Source organism: Artibeus jamaicensis, unplaced genomic scaffold, assembly GCF_021234435.1.
Source record: "Artibeus jamaicensis isolate MK-2021 breed Jamaican fruit bat unplaced genomic scaffold, CSHL_Jam_final contig_797, whole genome shotgun sequence".
NCBI classification, from domain to species: domain Eukaryota; kingdom Metazoa; phylum Chordata; class Mammalia; order Chiroptera; family Phyllostomidae; genus Artibeus; species Artibeus jamaicensis.
The window spans coordinates 7,864,545-7,885,073 of NW_026521977.1; the positions used below are offsets into that span (position 1 = coordinate 7,864,545).

Sequence of the window (20,529 nt, forward strand, 5' to 3'; positions counted from 1 at the left end):
AATTTTTTTGCTCTGGCTGGTTTACCTCAGTGGGTTGAGTGCCAGCCTGCAAACCAAAAGGTCATTGGTTCAATTCCTGGTCAGGGCACACACCTGGGCTGTGGGCCAAGTCCCCAGTTGGGGGCATGAGAGAGGCAGCCGACTGATGTTTCTCTCACACTCCTATGTTTCTCTCTTTCTCTCTCCCTTTCCCATCTCTAAAAATAAATAAGTAAAACCTTAAAAAATATTTTCTTATATTAATAAAAACATAAAATTAATTTTTAAATATTTCATTGTGATCATTTCAATAAATAATCAATATTAAGAAATATGAAAGGGATATTTTACATTTTTTATACTAAGTCTTCAAAATCTGGTATATATTCTTACCACATTTCAACTTAGAGTAATCACATTTCAAGTGACTAGTGGACAACATAAGATTTGAATTTATGAGGAAAGGAACAAAAAACATGCTAAACAAGCATCATTACTTTCATGATGATAAAAAGTTATCTTCCCAAAAGTCCACCCCTTCCCGCAGGTCAATAAAGTATCTCAAATGACTGCTAATTATTTTTCAGGAGAAAATTTTTTATTTTTTAAGTCTCATCAACACCACACAGCCTTTTAACTAGTCTGTCTTATCATCTTTTATAACCTTTTTATTTTCAAAGTATATAATATCTAATTACTGGTAATCTTCTACAATTAGAAAACTGTTAACATTTTATAGAGAAATGTGTTGAAAATCAGTGAAATAGGGTAAATTATAAAAAGATTAAATATTTAGATGTAAAAAGGATAATAAAAATCAAAAGAAAACAATTCCTATGTAACCTCAGCATTAAAAAGGCCACCCTGAATAAAAATCAAAAGAAAACAATTCCTATGTAACCTCAGCATTAAAAAGGCCACCCTGAACAAGTATGAAAGACACAGGGATGAGGACTGGGGCGGGGATGGGAGGGAGGTGGGGAGACGGGGCAGAGGGGGCTAGGATGGGAGAAATAGACAAAAAACTGTACTTGAAAAATAACTAAATAAAAATTAAAAGAAAAAAAAAGGCCACCCTAATATGGTTCAAAATCTAGAAGCCATGACACACTATTCAACTACATAAACATTTAAAAAAAATTATTTTTGGCTCTGGCTGGTGTGGCTCAGTGGATTGAGTGCTGGCCTGTGAACCAAAGGGTCCCAGTTGGATTCCCAGTCAGGGCACATGCCTGGGTTGTGGGCCTGTTCCCCAGTGGGGGTGGTACACAAGAGGCAACCACATATTGATGTTTCTCTCCCTCCCTTTCTCCCTCCCTTGCCCTCTCTAAACATAAATGAATAAAATATTTAAAACTAATTTAAAAATAAAATAAAAAATAAAAGTAATCATTTTTGTTTGGCAAACAAGCACCACTGAATTTACTCATTTCTTCAATAAATATTTACTGGGTATATACACTATAAGCCAGGCACTGTTCTAGGTGCTGAAAAGTAAAATGAAAATAACCAGTAAAAATGTCAACAAAAAAAACAATAAACTGGGAAAAAAATATTTGCTACTCAGATCACAGAGAAAGAGCTAATTTACCAACACATAACAAGGAGGTCATACAGAAAAACAACCATACAGGGAAAGGGATAAAGATGATGAAAAAGCAGTTCACAATAAAGCAAAAATGTTTATTTTCCTCTTACTCATATTGAGGCAACAGCAATTTAAAAGTTATACTAAAATTCATTAGATATCAAATTGATAACAAGCTCACAGAGAAAGGGAAAATTAATCATCATACCAACAAATACTACATGAAAAAACAGTAAAAAAATATGTAAAGTAATATTTAATGATGCTGGAAAAGTGGAAAGGTTAAAAAATAAATCAACTAAGAATCCATCTTATGAATTAGCAATAACAGCAAAAGAAAAGTAGGAGGGAATAAAGACCAGAGAAAAAATTAGTTATAGAAGAAATTAGAAATATACAACAGAGAAGATGAACAAAGGTGAAAGTTGGCTCTTTTGAAAATACTAGAACAATATCGGGTGATGCTGATCAGGGAAAAATATAGGGGAATAAACAGTATCAAGAACAAAGAAGGGTGACCCAAACGATGCAGCAGACATTATAAAGATAATAAGGATATGCTTATTAAGTTTCAGCAAATAAAATTTTAAATGTAGACAAATTCCTAGAAGATAGTAACTTACTCAAATAGAAACATGAAGTTGAATAATCTTATAAGTAATAAAGGAACTGAATTAGTAGTCAAAAATAGTTTCCTCAAAGAAAACTGCAGGGCAATATGGCTTCAGTGCCTTCCTATAAGGAAGAAACGATCTTTCACAAACCCATCCAGAGAACAAACAGGAAGGCATTTTCCCCAAATCTTTTATGAAACTACCGTAACCTTGCTAACAAAACCAGGCAAGGGTGAGAAAAGAAAATAACAAATCAATCTTACTCATAAATACAAATACAGATAATCCCAAACAAAACTCGGTTGTAAATACAAAATGCAATTTACAACATCAATAACTAAAGAATTAAAATAGAGGAGGCATATGCTCATCTCAATCCATATTCTCAGTCAACTATGAACAGAAGGGAAGTTCCTTGTTTGACCAAGGGTAGCACAAATATACTCTGTGGTAAAACTCTGACAACTTTCCTTTTGACCATAAACAAAAACCAGGATGCCCACCACCACTTCTATGCAACACCCTGTAGAATCCTAGACACCCAGAAAGGCAACAAAAAGAAATCAACACTGGGACGAAATAGGAAGAAACAAGACATCACTTGATAAAGTAAAAAATCCAAAGAACATTCATACAATAGAATTACATACCAAAGTTTACCAAGGTTATTAAATATGATACTAATATACAAAAATCAATTGTATTTCTATATACATGCAACAAATGGTCAGAAAATAAAGTTTGAAAAGGTAATTTGCAATAACACACACAAAACCCACCAACTAACAATACACATAACAAAAAGTTGTAGGGAAATTACAAAACTTTACTAACAAATACTAGAAGTATGTGAATGTAATGGATGTTTTTCCATATTAACAAATTTGAAGATGAATTTTATAACTATGCAACTTCTCCTGATAAATCTATAGGTTCGATGCAATTCCAATCAAAATTCAAACATACTTATAAAATAAGACTTGACAAAGTGATTCTAAAATTTCTATAGTAATCAAAGAGCCAAACTAGCTAAAAACCTCTTGAAAATGATCGAGGTGAGAGGACCTTCTCTACGAAATAAAGACTTACTATAAAGCTAACTTTACTTAAGATGGTGCGTGTACAGAAAGAGATCAATCTAAAGAACAGGGTAAGCCCTGACCAGTATGGCTCAGTTGGTTGAGCATCGTCCCAAAAAGCAAAATTGTCGTGGGTTCAACTCCAATCAGAGCACACGTCTGGGTGAGGGTCCAAGTCCCAGGCTGTGGCACTCACAAGAAGAAACCGATGTTTTCTCTCACACTGATGTTTCTTCCTCTCTTTCCCCTTCCTACCCTGATCTTTAAAAAAAAAAAAAAACCAGCCTAAGAGCCCACACCTACATAGATACTTGATTTAAGACAAAAATGGCATATCAGAGCACAGAAAAGAACTTTTTCAATAAATGGTACTAGAGCAAATGGGGAGGAAATGAAATGGATTTCTATTCACACTTTAAGCAAAAATCAACTCAAGGCAAACGAAATGCCTAGTCATGAAAGAAAAAACTATAAAGTTTTTAGAATTAGAGAAGGAAAAATTTTCTTAACATATAGAAAGCACTAACCATAAGAGAAAACATTAATAAAATTTTATTCATCAAAAGACACCAATAGAACAATAAAAAAACAAGACAGGAAGGAAGATTTTTTAACACATAAACAAAGGACTCAAATTCTGGGTAAACGACTGCTACAAATTAAAAAGACAGTCAATGTAAAAGAAAAGTGAGCAGAGACACCAACCTCACAAAAGAGAAATCCAACGGCCAAGTACATGAAAAAAGGCTCAATCTTCCTAGCAATCAAGGAAATGCATATTAAACCACAGTGAGATACCACTACACACACAACACTGGGAAAAAACTAAAATTTTACAACGCTGAGAGCAAGGCTGTGAAACAATGGGAAACACACACGCTGCTGATGAATGTGGGTAAACGATCACCGTCTGTTTCTAGTCCCAACTCTGCTGACGCCAAATGTGGGGGTGGGAGGGAGTTCCCACTCTGACATCCAGTTCTTCAACTCTCCAGAAACCAACTAAGTGTCCTACAGTTCAAGTTAATTCCGACAGTGAGACTCCACAGGTTTAGGGGTTCAGTCCCCTAAGACTGTCCTCACTTCGGATGCCAGTTGCAGGTATTGGGTCCTCATGTTACCCACACTTCTCTGTCCAACTTGGGTACTAATTGAGGGTTCCCACAGTCCCTACTCAAGTTTGATAATTTGCTAAATACTTCACAGGCAATCAGCTCACTCATTATTACCAGTTTATTATAGAGGATACGATTCAAGAACAGCCAGGGGAAGAGATGCACAAGGCAAAGCTGGGGGTGGGGGGAGTGCGTGGAGGCCAGACACCTCTCAGGAGGCACCACCCTCCCAGCACCTCAGTGTTTCATTAACCTGGAAGCTCCCAAACCCTGACATTAAGGAGTTTGTATGGAGATTTCTTTACATGGGCATGGCTGATTAAATCATTGGCCAATTAGCTCAATTTCCAGCTCCTCTCTCCTCCCTAGAGGTCACGGGGCAGGGTTAAAAGTTCCAACCCTCTAATAAAACCTTGGTCTCTCTGGTGACCAGTCCCCATCCGGAAGCTATTATTCAGGGGTCCGGGACAATAGTCATCTCATTAGTGTACAAAAGGCTCTCTTATCATGCTGGTGATTCCCAGGGTTTCAAAAGTGGCATTAAAGGAACAGGAGACTAAGGCCAATTTTTAAAACTTATATCACGGTTCATTTAATGAAATTCTGCACAGCAATACCAATGAGATAACTAAAGTTATAAATTTTAAAAATGAATAAAACTTCAAAAGAATGTTAAGCAAATGAAGAGACAAAAATATATATGATTCCCTTCGCATAAAGTTCAAAAACATAAACTATATTGCTTAAGAATGCTTATATAATAATAAAACTGAAGGAAAGGAAAAGGATCTCCAAAAGTTACTATAATGGTTACTTCACAGAGGCAGGGAGAGATATTTATGACCAGGGAGAAGTACCCTGGGGACTTGTGGAATATCAGCAATGCTCTAGTTCCTGACCTAGCAACTGGTTATACAAGTGTTTTTTGACAGGTGTGCGTTCAATAATCATGTATGCTTTATGAACTTTTCAGTGTGTTATTTCACAATAAAAAAATACGCTCCCCACATATTTTAAACACATTCTCATACCTACATTATGAGATGTGAAAAATAAAAAAACACCTGCATCATACATAGTATGTGGGGTTTCTTTACCTGCATGTGACAAATTATATAAATGCAAGTTTAGCTTTTTAGTGATACCATAAAAAAATACCAATCAGAGCTGTACTGTCCCTTTTCATTTGTTAATCTGGGGGCTAAATTAGCGACACCACCCTTACTCATTATGAGATGCAGGGGAGGGGTGCAACTAAGACTGCGAAAGTCCTGATCAGGTCACTCAGTAGGTTAGAATGTTGTCCTGATACACCGAGGTTGCAAGTTTAATCCCCAGGCAGGGCATGTACAAAAAACAACCACTGAATGCATAAATAAGTGGAACAACAAACTGATGACTCTCTCTCTCTCTCTCACACACACACACACACAAAATCGATAAAAAGATTTAAAGTAGAATAAAAAGAATGCAGAAGAAAACTATAAAATATGGTTTCTCAAATTTTCACCATCTGTGAATCATTTAATGGGCATTGCACGTAACGTGGTCAATTTAATATTCACTGCATTTTAAAACACAGGTAAAACATTTTTAAATGAGTAGTAAGATATTCCTATCAGTAAGAGATGACTGTACACCATCACCATCCTACATATATCCAGTAAATTTTACTTCTTACTTGAATTATATTAGAAAATACTAATTTAAATATAGCTTATCAGGAAGGCAGCAATGTTTGGTGGTGGCTACCAGACAGTTATGGATATGTACATAAAATCTTATAGGGTCTACCTTAAAGAATTTCTGAATCTGCATGTTTCTTCATCATCTCCCTGTTACTATTCTAAACCTACCGACCATGATGTCTTGCCTGGGTTGCTGACACAGCCTGCTAGTCTGTCTCTGCCATCCCTCTACCTCCCACCTTCAGACTATTCTCAACACAGTAGCCACAGTAATTCTGAAAAACCTAAATCTTCTTAGTCATTTGCTGAGAACTTTCGACAGCTCCTGTTTTGCTGAGAGAAAAGGTAAAATCTTGACAATAAGCCCACCAGGCACTCTAATATCTGGCCCTCCTATGACCGCTCTCCTGTCCACTCTCCTCTCTGCTACTGTCACATGGGCCTCCTTGCTCCTCAAGTGCATTGTGCTCTTCTAGTCGCTGTGACTGGACTGATCTTCCCTGGGGAGCTGCACGGCCAACTCTCCAGACTTCAAGTTTTTACTGAGAAGGTGACTTTTGAGTCAAGCCCTTACTATCAACCTAGTTAAAACTGTAACTGTCTCTAACTCCATTGACTGTGCACTTTATTTGCTCCTTAGCATTTAGTACTATCCAGTATACTATACATTTTACTTACTTATTTTATTGTCTATTGTTCCACTTTAGACTATAAATTGTATGAAGCTGGATTTATCTGTTGGGTTCACTCCTATATTCCCAGCACCTAGAACATCCTGAAACAAGCAAGCTTTTCATTCAGATGTGTGTTAAATAAATGAAATTAAGTCTAATATGGACCAGATCAGGAAACAATTCTTCACTGTAGAGCAGGGGCATCAAACTCATTTTCACCAGGGGCCACATCAGCCTCACAGTTGCCTTCAAAGGGCTGAAGTAATTTTATGACTGTATAAATGGAACTACTCCTTAACAGTTAAGGGGCTGAAATGACATTTGGCCCTTTGAAGCCAATCACAAGGCTGATGTGCCCCCCTCCCCCGTGACAATGAGTTTGACACCCCAGCTGCAGTGTCTTCACTAATCTGTAAGAGACTTAAGAGCAGACAAAGATATCATATTTAAAACGACTATCTTAACCTAAGAGATACAATATTGTTAATCCACTCTTGTTGCATTCATTTTCATTTAAGGTATTTGGAAGCCATCTCAACTATGTCAAATGATAAGCCATTAATTTCTTTCTTGGCAAGAAGAAAACTATGTGTATATATTCTCAGGACTATTTTTCAGAGCCACATAGTTCTTTTTGGTCAGACCAAACACTATTTTGAAGTACAAGTACTTGTAGGAAATACAGTTCAGTCTGGTGGTTGATGAGAAATACTGGACCTCGGGCTCAACAGACCAGTTTAGCTAGAGACGAATATTAGATGTTATCCATATAATAGTGAAGACCTGAAACCATGAAAGTGGTTGAGGCTGCCTTGGGAGAATTTCAGGACGAAGAAGGGAAAGAGACAAGAAAGAAATCATGAGGGCCACTAAAACTTAAGGAAACAAAAGGTCAGAATCACTGGGAGGTATGAAGGCTGGTATCAGAGAAATGAGGGAACAAAACATTCTAAGAAGAAAGTAATCAGTATTGTCAGAAACTACAAGGGAGGTGACAGAATGAGGATGGAAAGATACTCTAGATCTAAGAGCTCATTTGTGATTATTTTTAAAATAGCTTTATTGGGATACAATTCACTTATAAAATTCGCCCACTTAAAGCATACAATTCAGTAGTTTTAAGTATATTCAGAGCTGTGCGATCATCACCACTACCAAATTTCAAAACATTTCTATCATCCCCCAAGAAACCCTTCATCCATCAGCAGTCACTCCTCATTTCCCCTCCCCCACCGGCCCTCATTAGTGATTTTCAAAGAGGGAAATTTACACAAGTGTGAGAAACTGAAAAAGGAAGGAATTACAAAGAACAAGGGCATATTATCCTTTCAATTCTTTGGCAGTGAAGAGAACTAGGAGAGAGTGAGTGGAGGAGGTGTCAGAAAGTGCTATTAAAAGCCCAGGAAAGGATTTCAGTATGTGGTAGAGAAGGATCAGGGAACAAAGACTGAAAGGGGCAAGAGCTAGGAGATAAACTATAGCTCAGATCCTGTATGCAGCTGAGTAAGATAGAACCAAAGCACAGATCCAAGGGTCTCACTTGGTAAGGAAGAGACGCCTTAGGAGGCTGAGGTGATAAAGGTAAGAAACTACTAACTCAATACCGAAGCCGATGGTAGAAATCAGATTTACTCTTCCTTATCTAAACTTTCATAAAACTTTAAACATTTCATCACTAGTAAGCCTCACTATTTTAAAATGAAGGTGATAAAAATGTAATAGAGATTTTTTTCTCTTATTATTCAGGGAAAAGATAAAATTGGAGCCATAACCTGGACATAAGAAAGAGTGCATCACAGGAACAGCCAAGAGAGCAGCCTTCCCCAGTTTCTTTCCAAGTTCAAAGATGGATGAGCCTAGCCTGGCTCCCGCATTCTTTAACCTCCATACCACACTTAAAATTATGCTTTGCCCAAGTACTACAAACAATTAATAAAAGGCTTAATTCTCCCATGTTGACAAAAAGCAATGGCTGCGCTGTGGTCTAATAAGCACTGGCAGTCCTTGTACTTACTACCTTCAGCCCCTAGAAGCAACACTCCACACATAAAAGATTCACAACCAGGGCATTCATCCAGAACAGCTTTCTATATCTGCATATGTGTGACTGCGTGTGTTTGGGAGGGAGACAAGGAAAGGGGGGGAATACAGTCACAGCAAGGGGCTCCTGCTGAAAGACATTTTACTGACAAAGCAGTTTGCAATCTAACTCAGAATCCCAACAGTAGTACTGCTTTGTGGAGATAATTGTTGAGCTTTGTACTGCTTTATTGTTCATTCATTTAACACGAATAATTAAATATACTCTAACATCACCCATTTCCAACATGACAAGTAACAGAAAGCTTTTGTGCTCAATCTTTGGTATATGCCTCCATTCCAACTTGGATTATAGTAGGGAAAATAAAACTGGCATTGCAACTGAGAACCCCCATATAGGTAATACTAATAATGAAAAACTGATATGACTACTTCTGGAATTTTACCCCCAAACTCCATCGATTTCTACATCTTGATTTCACATGACACCAATTGCATGAAATTGCTAGTTTCCTAGAACAGTGATAAGAGGAGAAAATGATGGACTCCAGCTCAAATATCACACCTCCCTCTGACTGTAATCTTAGGCAAGCTCCTTTACGTGCCTTTGTCTTAGTTTTCTCATCTGTAAAACACACATCACATGTCATAGTATTGTACAGTTAAATAAAATTATATATAATGCCTACTACACAATGGCCTTAAAAATACACCTGTCTAATTATTGGAACAACCAAGTAATATGTTCCTACCGTTAAAAACTGCAGCTTCCCGCCAATAAGCACATGAAAAGATGCTCAACATCATTACTCATTAGGGAAATGCAAATCAAAACCACAGTGAAATATCACTTCACACCTACTGAAATGGCTATAATTTTTTTAAAAGAAAAAGACAGAAATAAAATAACAAATGTTGACAAGGATGTGGACAAACTGGAACCCTCATACTTCGCTGATGGGAATGTAAAATAGTAGTCGCTTTGGTAAACACTTTGGTGTTTCCTCAAAAATTAAACAGAATTACCGTATGACCACCCCTAGATCTATACCCCAAAAGAATTAAAAACAGGGAGTTACAGACAGCATTTGAGATCTTGCTTCCCAGCATATGTCATCAGTTTAGCTCAAATAAACTCACAGAAATTAAAAACAAGCAAACGAACAAACAAAAAACCTGGGACTTACACATCTGTACACACATGCACAACAGCATTCTTCACAATAGCTAGAAGGTGCCAACAACCCAAGTATCCATTAACAGAAGGATACACAAAATGTGGTATATTACCTACAATGGAATATTTATTCAACCATTAACAGGAATAAAGCTCTGATACATGCTACAACATGTATGAAAACATTATCCAAGGTTAAATAAGCCAGACACAAAAGAACACATGTTGCATGATTCCACCTATATGAAATATCTAAAATGGGTAAATTTATACAGACAGAAGGAAGATTAGCAGAAACCAGGAGCTGGAAAGGGGGAATGGGTAATTACAGCTAAGTGGGTAGAGTTTCTGTGTAGAATGATGAAATATTTTGGAAATTGTCCTGGCTGATGTGACTCGGTGGATCAAACGCTGGCCTGTGAACCAAGGGGTTGAAGGTTTGATTCCTGGTCAGGGCACATGCCTGGGTTGAGGGCCTGGTGCCCAGTTTGGTACATGCAAGGGACAACCAATGGATGTTTCTCTCCCTCCCTTTCTTTCTCCCTTTCCCACTCTCTAAAAATAAGAAAACTTAAAATAAAGAGAATACAAAGAAAATTCATGTTAGAAAAAGAAAAAGAAAAATGTTAGAAATAGATAGTGGTGATGGTTGCTCAGCTTATAAATATAATTTATAAACCTACCGTTTATAAACGGAGTTGTACACTTAAAAATGGTTAAAATAACAAATTTCATATAGAATTTACGATAAAAGTCATCTTGACCGAAACCTTCACACAATTTTCCATCTCCAAAAACTTAATTCTAGAATCTTGTTTTTGACCATTAGCAAACATCAATAGTTCACATACATAAAAAAAAAGAGGGGAAACTAGGTCTCTGTACTATTTTAATTTTTCTGTTATCTAAAACTATTCTAAAAATTAGTTTAATTTTTTTAGGGAAGCTTAGTGAATCTCAAAATCAGTACACTAAATGAAAGAAGCCAGACTCAAAAGGCTGCATATACTGTATGATGCCATTTTATGCAACATTCTGGAAAACCACAATTACGGGAACAACAACAACAAATATATCGGTTGTTGCAAGAGCCTAGAAAAAGGATGACTCATCATGGGTCAAAAGGGTCCCTCATAAGGGTCCCTTATGACGCAAAAGGATCATAAATAACACTTTTTGGAGTGATGGAAATGTCCTGTCTTAATTGTAGCAACAGTTAAACACTGCTGCTATTTCTTATAATTTATAAAGCAATATACCTAAAACACATCAATTTTATTGTAAGTAAATTATATCTCAATAAATCTAATTTTTAAAAAATTGAAACAGTTACAGCAACATGTCATGCATTGCAACACAGGCAGAATTCCAGTCTGGTGTCATTGTGAGGTTTAATCAGATAAAACCGGGCTATGAAACCCGGAGGGAGCCAAAGAGCACCTTTCCCAGCTCAGCACTGTGATCTAAAAAAACACACTAAACCAAAAAGAGGAGTCAGAACAGTTCTAGCTTACATTAGGAACACATATAAAGTGACTTCATAAATCAGTTTGGTTATGGCTATTCATAGCACTATGGTTTTGTTTATAGGTATAATTAGGTCTCCTTTAGTGCTTATCTTGGAGGGAAAATACATGCTTCACATAATTCCCAAAACTGCAAACAGAGCATTTGAAAAAGTATTTTCCGGTTCCCTAATTAGACAAGTATTTCCCTGAGTCTGTCTATCTCTCCCATTAACATTCATGTTTTCCCCCACCTGGCCAGCACTGATTTCTCTCTATTGTCTCCTCTCATTTTCTGCACCCTTTTATCTTGAAAGACAATTCTGTCTTTGCTTTTTCCTCTCATTCCACAGCAGAATTTTAACAATACTTAATCTCTTCCTGCTTCTTCTGTTATTTCCTGAAGGTAAACTGCCAGTTTCTGTTTTTATAGGAAAATACTTTTTTTTTTTTAAATAGGCTGCTTCAGTACTGCAAAATTTTTAACCAATTTTCTTAACAATGCCCATTCCTTTCTCTTCTTGTAGTCAAATTTCTTACCAAATCCGTACTCGGTTTCACAATGGAAACAAGCATTCCTCTGCTGCTCATTTACAGACACTGTCCTCTCTCTCCTTCAGTCCTCCTATGACTTCCAGACTACTTAAGCCACCAGTTCATAGCTTGTGCTAAGATTTCCTGAATCATCCAAATAATGTAAAATTTGACCATTGGTCTCTAGATTCTTTATAATAGATGTCTATTTATTCTCATCTCTTATCTCACCTATGTCCTGTCCTTATCTTTTCAAACAAACTTTGCAAATCCTTCCTTAAACATATACTTTATTTTCTCTTATCTAAGTTTTCCAGGTTCTTCTCTGTGCATTGAAATAACTATGTCCTTGACACCTCATCACTTTTCACTACAGCAACAGTTTATGATCTAAATTCCTTATTCAGAAATCTTGCCTCATTAACTCTCATCTATTTAAAAAGTATCCATACTATCCCTTAAGGGGTCTCTACTATACTATACCATTAATAAGTTTTTATAATTACTTTCTGCTGTATGTATTGTAGTTGGTCTCTCCTAAGTGGAATATAAACACCCTAAAGGCAGGAAGTACCCATTCTTTAATAAACACTCCAAAATCTGGAAAATGCTATGTACCTAAACACTGAAGTACTATCCAAAGAGATGCAATGAAAAAAATACTAGGCTTAGCATTTTAATAAGTTCAATTAATGCTCTAAGGTATTATGCTAAACAAGTCACAAACACACTGGGCCTCATTTCTCTCTTTAAGAAAATAACAAAAATATTTTCTGTGTTTACTCCACAGAAAATAATATCAGTGCAGGGGGGAAGCACTCAATTTGAGCACCATTTTCCCCGTCAGATGTACTCATTCCTTCTCCATCTGCCAGCCCAAGTGATCACGTCCTTTTTAGTACTACTTGGATCCACTACTGCCCGTATAACCATACTGTTCCAATTTGTGTATCTGTCTCCCTATACAGACTACAGAACTTCTTGAGAATAAGCACTGTCTCATTGATTTTTCTATCCCTGGAACCCCTGTAATGCCAGGCATCCTTGCAGGGATACTGAAAACAGAAAGATCGTTCAGAGGGTAAAGTTTTAGCCCTACTGAGGTACAACTAATAAATCAAATCATGTATTAAGTCAATGCACGGCACTAAAACATTCACCTTTATCATTTACCTGCCTTAGATTATTTTTGGAATATGGCAAATATATAATAAAATGGTAAATTTATGTTATCAAAGCGATACAAGTCACAAAGCAAACGGCTTTTGCACTGCTGCTCTGCAAAGTTTGGTCTGATGCTCTAATAAGAACTCTGAGCTCTTGAAAAATCCAACGCTCTCATTAAGTTCACTTACTGAAGAATGTGCTTACTAAGTAAGAAAACCTTTTGCAAGATGAAAGAAAGATTCCTGGACATGAGAATTGATACTGCCATCTTCAATTAATTGAAAATTTTGGAACCATTCATGGCTCAAGGGAGAAATAATCATATTAATATACAGCTAATTACATAAAGTTATAGTTTCTAAAATTCCTAAATGCAAGCATGCCAACTTTTATATTCTATAAAACAAAAAAAATCTGTGAAACCTACAGATGAAAACATTAAAATATATTGCTTGCCAAGAAAAACTGCAAGCAACATGCATAGAAAAAGGCAGAGATTTTCATCAGAAAAAAATTGCTCCAAAATTTGTTAATTTAGGCAAAATAACTTGTGGAAACTCTCTTAAGTGCTTGGTACCTACATAAAAATCACTTTTGAATTAAGATTGGGTTAAACAATAAAATCTCCCTGTTCTCATTCAGTCATAATGCTTTTCAGTACTCAAAGACTGTCTTAATGTTAAAGAAGCAGTTATCTTAAACTATACAGACCTCAACTAAGGCACTTGGTTCTAATTTGCTACCGTGAATAAGAGCACCAACCCCACCTACCTCAAAAGTCTCCTGGTGAGACCACCACAAGGCAAGGACGCAAAGGTACAAAGTCTCTCCGGGAATCGATCAGTGTTCCTGGACCTCCTAACCTGCAGTCTTTCCCTTTCAATTATGCCTTCACCACTTCTAATAATAACTTTCTTTTTTCTGCAACTCTTCTAATCTATGACTTTGATACGCCAATATATTAAACAAACTTCTCAGCAGGGCTTTTCTGCCTGACACCCACCAGGAAAGATTTTAGGGTATCTCTTTAACAGATAATCTTGTTCAAAGAGGAAGGCCTCCTTCCTTATACTCAATTCAACACCCACTTTCAAAAATGTAAGTACAGCCTCAACTTCTATCAAGAGAATACAGGGGAAGAACTACTACAGGTTCTTCCGCGCTCTTTATCTCTAGACTTTCCTCCTCACTTAGTTTTCTTCGTCCTCACTTCCCTTTTCAATCCCTCCTCCCCACTCTCCGCCAAAAAATTCCATAGCTAGAGAATCTCCTTTTTAAAGCCAACCCATTTAATAAGGAAAATAAGTATGTAGTGCTTTTATCTTCAATTATTTATTGTTCCTCCATCACTCAGGAAGTTAATATGACCGCCCTCCCAGGAAGATGATGAGCTAAATACACACTGAAATAAGTCTTCCTCAAGCAAGTGGCTTTGCGGCAAAAAGGCAACCGCGGGGAAGTGGGATGAAAAAAAAGGATCATTAGCCCCCAAAGCTCGAGATGGGAGGGACAAGGAAGTGAAAAGGGAGTGGGGAGGGAAAAAAAAATAAGTGAGAAGTGCAACACACATTCGATGGAATTAATAACGTAATATTTCGTCAAGAAAATAGGACCGGGCACTGAGGTTGCAGTCTGGTCCCGCGGGACAAGGGGGTGGCCCCTCCTCCCCCTTGGGGACAAAAACTAACCCCCAGCACCCCCGGCCCGTCCCCGACTAGAGGGCCTGGTTGAGGCGCAGGCCCCTGCACTTTCGGTGGGGCAGTCAGCAACCGCCTGGGTGGAAGTAAGGCCCGGAGGGAGGTGAGTCGGGATGGGGCAGCGCCAAGAGTACGTACGGGATGGAGGGTCAGAGACTGGCACCCGCGGGACCGGGGGCCGGACCAGGGACCCTTCCGTCCCTGAACCCCTGAAGCCCCTCGCAGGCCTTTCAGAGCTAGGTTCCAGGTACCGGCCCCGGCCGCACCCACCACTCCTCACCTCAAGCTGCGTGAGTATCCGCGTCTGTCACAACCCGAGCTGCCGAAGCCACCCTTGTCCGAGCCATTTTCCGCTCAGTAGTCTCAGCCACCGCGGAGAGCCTCGGCAGACTCCACAGCCAGCCAAGCATATACGTCACTTCCGGTCTGGAAGCTCCGCCTTCCACACCCAGGCTCCTCGCGGATAGGCTGACTCTGACGGCCTACCTGAAGTAGTGGGCGGGGTCTGGGCACGTCCAGTGAGGTGCCAGCTGGGATGGTGGATGCTAGGGTCCAGCTCTCGCTAGGGGAGTGTCGAAAGAGCGCTGGACGTCTCTCACCGCAGCCTCAGGCTAGGGGAGTGGGGCCTCCCTTGACTCTGGCTGAGCCTCCCAAGCGCCGCCAATCACTGAAGCGCTCTATTGTTTCCGTGCCCTCTCCGAGAACTCCGCGCTCGCGCCTCCGTCCCAGCTTGGGCTCCCAGATTCGTGTTCTCGGCCTCAGGCCGCGCCGACCGACATTAGTTTGTGATCGGAAAACTGAAAGAACAGGCGGCTTAACAAAAATCTTTCACTCCAACCAGAATTTACCAATTCCTCGATGCGCATCAGGTGCTGTGGGGAGTGTGGTTAGTGACCCATAAATATGGATTGGGTAAAGCGCTTTCTGATGCGCTCACTTAATCTCCAGGAGAAGAGACTGGATGGAGTGGCTCGTCTGTGAGACGTTAGGAGCAACTGTATTATTCCCTGTAGCTGTGCCTACCAACTCTTATCCACTCACCCTTCCTACTTCTAACTTCCCAGTCCCATCCAGGCACACACCCTTCCAGGCAGGCTTTACACACCCTAGAAGAATGTCCCTTAAGAATTCCCTTAGTTTCACACCATTGTTCTGCTTTATCTTCTCATCAAAGGAGGAATTTCTAGAATTGGCAGCCCCTTCTTAAGATTAAAAGGAGGGAGGAAACCAGTTTCACTTGCGGCTGGTTTCCTAGCTTCTGCTCTTGAACTGAGTGTGCCTTCAGAAAAGAAGGAAGGGGCCTCGAGAGGACACTGTGTCTTGAGGGGAAGATTAACTTTGACCTACTTGTATTTTTTTCTACTTTTCTTATGAGAAATATTTTCCCTGGGTTCCAGCAGCAGAGCACCCTTGCTTGAGTTCTTCGTTGCAGTTCCAAACTCATTATTTTCTCATGGCTCTTCTTTTTTTTAGTATTTGGATTTTTTTTACACCCCGCCCCAGTATTTGGATTTTTAGAGAGAGGGAAAGAGAGGGAGAGAAACGTCCATGTGAAGGCAAAACATCAACTGGTTGCCTCTCACAAGCACCTGGACAAAGACCAAACCTGGAAACCAGGCATGTGCCCTGACAGGGAATCAAACCCGCTGGTGGGCCTTTCCCTTTGAGAGGCAGTCCTTTAGGAACTGGTCATTTGTCACCATCTTAGCTCAATGTCCCAGTATCCTAGCCTGCGTGCTTTATTGAGCCAGGTGGGGTGGAAGGCCCTGTGGAGTTTGGAGAGCTGGCAAGACTGCCAGCAGCGCACCCTGAGAAGAAAGTGCATTACATCCAACTGCTTCTTCCTCCACAGCTCCTGGATGTACTTGTAAACACCTGTCTTGGCTTACCTGATGGCTCTGGCCAGATGGAAAGGAAAGACCAATCCGGCACTTTTTTAAAGTGACATTAGCATACCTTGGCAATAGTTTAAGATGTCTTATTTCACTAATGTCAGCTCATAAGTTCCTTCATTTAATTTGAGTCCCGCTTAAATGTACTGTGATGCATGAGGAAAGGAACAACTGAAAAATAGGTTTTGCCAGGGAGCTTTAAAGAACCGAGTGGCTGTTTTGGATTCCCATAGTCTTGACTATTCATTTAATTTACAAATATTAATCCTGGCTGGTGTAGCTCAGTGCACTGAGCGTGTGCCTGCGAACCAGAGTATCACTTTTCAGTTCCCAGTCAGGGCATATGCCTGGGTTTCAGGCCAGTTCCTGGCAGGGGACACACAAGAGGCAACCACACATTGATATTTCTCTCCCTCTCTCCTTCCCTTCCCCTATAAATATAAATAAATAAAATCTTAAGAAAATAATAAAAATAATTTACAAATATTGTCTACCCTTACAGTACACCTTAGAAGGTTTTGATCATTGATTTTACAATGCTGTCCATGCAATTTAACCTAAAAGAAATATTTTGAGTTGTTCCAGAGATCCTTCTAGACCACCAATGCTATTCCTACATATATTGAGATTTTAACCCTTAAAACCTCAATTTTAACAAAAACTAAGAAGTCAAATTTATGAAGACATTTTAAAATCTTTGTAAACATAGGTAGGCTCTTTTACTGGCAATACATTTCATAATTTTAGAAACATACTTTCTCAACAAAATACAAGAAATTTCATTAACAGATAAGCCAAAAGTAGGAAAAACCTATGTTCAGTAATTAATGATTTTTTTTGTAAACCCAGGTAAAATAAAGACATGTCTGTTTTACTTAAACCAACAAATGTAAATTAGCTTTTTAAAAAAAATTATTTATTTATCTTTAGAAGGGAAGGAAGGAGAGTGGGAGAGAAATATCAGTGTATGGTTGCTCCTTGTGCATCCCCTGCTGGGACCTGGCCTGCAACCCAGGCATGTGCCCTGACTGGGAATTGAACCGGCAATCTCTCCATTCACAGGCTGGCACTCAATGCACTGAGCCACACCAGCCAGGGCAAGTATGATTTTTTTAAGTGTTCTAATCCTAACCTCCCTCAGAGAAATTTACAGCAGCATAAATATTTACAAACTTCTTCTAGTACCAAGTGAGAAAACGGGCAATTTTGTTGTAACTTAGATAAAAATAGTGGCTGACATTTGTTTAGCATTTGCTAAGGCTAGGCCCTCTCCTTGATGCCTTACACCTTGTAGAATCCTTCAGACAACCTTATAACATTATACCATCGTTATACCCTTATTTCATAGCTGAGGAATTGGAGGGACGGAGAGCATAAGTAATTTGCCCAAAGTCACACAGCTACTAGGTAGTACAGTTGGGATCCAAACCTGGCTCAGAGTGAATGTTCCATGCTCATTTTCATTTTAAAGAAAAATTTTAAAGGAAGATATGAGTTATTTATTTATTTATTTATTTTTAAGACTTTATTTATCTTTAGAGGAGAAGGGAAGGAGAGAGGGAGAGAAATATCAATGTATGGTTGCCTCTCATGTGTCCCCTGCTGGGAACTGGCCTGCAACTCAGGCATGTGCCCTGACTGGGAATCGAATCATGATCCTCTGGTTCACAGGCCTGCACTCAATCCACTAAGCTACACCAGCAAGGGCTTATTGTAAATAATTTTTATTAATATTTTTTATTTATTGATTTTAGAGAGAGAAGGAAGGAGAGAAAGAGAAATATTGATTCGTTGTTCCACTTATTTGCACATCCATTGTATATGATCCAACCGGGAATTGAACCTGCAACCTTGATGTATCCATGCAATGTTAAACCAACTGAGCTACCCTGCCAGGGCGGCCCATGTTCTTTCAACTTCATACTTCCCTCAACAGGTCAAGGAGATTTTAACAGCAAGAAAGGAGCTACAAAAGGACATGAAGAAGTAGACCTACCCCTCTCTTTCCTTTCCCAATGCCCTATCCCCACCTCGGTCGGAGAACTCTGCTGGGTCCCGTAGCACACAACTTAGAAGACGTGGTCTCTGCATCCCGGAGGCCATTGTCTGAGGTGGGTAACAGCACACTGGAGAAACGGCACTCAGACATTAGATGTGTAGATGATGAAACGATGTGAAGTTTATAGAAGGGATAGGAAATGGCTGCCCTGTAACTCATTTTGGAGAAAAGAATTAGAAAGTACCGAGCCCCTACTTTCTGTGTCAGGCACTATGGTCTGTGCTGGGGACACAGTAGTGAACAAGACAACACGTAGTGAACAAGTAGTGTCCCTGCCCTTGTAAAGCTCAGAGTCCAACAGGAGAGACAAGAAAATATTAGACAATTAAACCACCGTTTGATCCCAGTTTGTGATAAGGGGGATGAGGAAACTACGGGGTTTATTTTATTTTAACGAAGGCAGAACAGCCTTCCCTGAAGACGTGACATTGAGCTGAGATCCAAAGGATGAGTAGAAATTAGTGAAGGTGAGGAGAAAAGAATCCTAGACAAAGCGAACCCGAACCGTGTGCAAAACCACTGAAGTAGGAAGGAGTGTAGTTCAACTGAGGAACCGAAAGGGCAATGTTGCTGTTGTACTAGGAACAAGGGGGAACTGGCTGGAGATGCGGTGGTGAGGCTGTGGCAGGCCATGCTGTGCCTGGAGGCTGTATTGAGGAGTCGGGTCTTTAGCCTGGGAATGAGGAGGAGAATTTTAATCTCTCAAGTGACCCAAGTTGCATTTTTAGAAGATGGCTTAGGGAGAGGCTAGAGAAGATTTGGGCAGCCCAATTTGGAGGGTATTACAACAATGGAGGGAAATGATGATGGTTGCTTGAAACTTGTATAAGACACAGTAAATATAAAGCTGACTATGCCAAGGGCTCCTGTGCATGGAGGTAGCCAAGTAGGAGAAAAAGATTTAGAAGTAAGTATGATGTAGCGTGCTGAGAGCATCACTAGACATATGTTTAAGTAACTTTGGAAGCTTAGGTCAAAGAAGAGGGGAGGATGGGAGTTATATTAGTTATCTACTGCTGTTTTTCAAATTATCCAAAAACTTAGCAGCTTAAAGCAACAGCAATGTACTGTCTCACAGTTTCTTTGGTCAGGAATCCAGGCGTGGCATAGGTGGGTGCTTCTGCCTAAAGGTTTCTCATGAGGCTGCTATCTGCTGCCAGTCTCATCGAAAGGCTTGAGTGGGGAGGGATCCACTTCCATTTTCACTCACATGTAATTAGAAAGTTTTGATCTCTTGAAATATGGGTGTCTCCACAGGGTTGCCTCACAAGAGGGCAGCTGGCTTCCTCCAACGTCACTGACCAAAACAAACAAGAAAGAACAAGAGTGTGTAAGAGGAGGCACCCCTGGACAAACCCACAGTCTTTTTGTAACCTAATCTCAGAAGTGACATCTCATCCCTTCTGCCTTACTCTTTTCATTAGAAGTGAGTCCACAAGTCCGGTCCATGTTCAAGGGGAAGGGACTACACAAAGGTGAGAAGTATGCGAAGGTCTGAATACTGGCAGGTGGGGGGGTTGAGGGGCCATTCTGGAGTATAATTACCACAGACGTTTTCACAGAGGAGGCGGCACTTCAAGTGGTTATATTGCAGTTTTTCAGGAGCATCTCAGGAGGAAGGACATTCTAGGAAGAGAAAGGGTGTATGTGCAAAGAGATGGACGTATGAAAGAATTGCATGTGTTCAGGGGTCTGTTGTTGGCCATTGCATGGCCGGGTGA

At 39.5% G+C, this 20,529-nt stretch overlaps 1 protein-coding gene across 3 annotated transcripts in view; it reads right to left on the minus strand.

The window, feature by feature from the left end:
• PIK3C2A (phosphatidylinositol-4-phosphate 3-kinase catalytic subunit type 2 alpha) overlaps positions 1–15,253 on the minus strand; it is an 83,635-nt gene extending 68,382 nt beyond the window's left edge. For all 3 annotated transcript variants that reach the window (XM_053673032.1, XM_037150514.2, XM_053673033.1), the window contains exon 1: positions 15,138–15,253. The gene's annotated coding sequence lies outside the window, so the exon portion shown is untranslated. The remainder of the gene's footprint in view (positions 1–15,137) is intronic.
• Between the last annotated feature and the right edge of the window lie 5,276 nt (positions 15,254–20,529).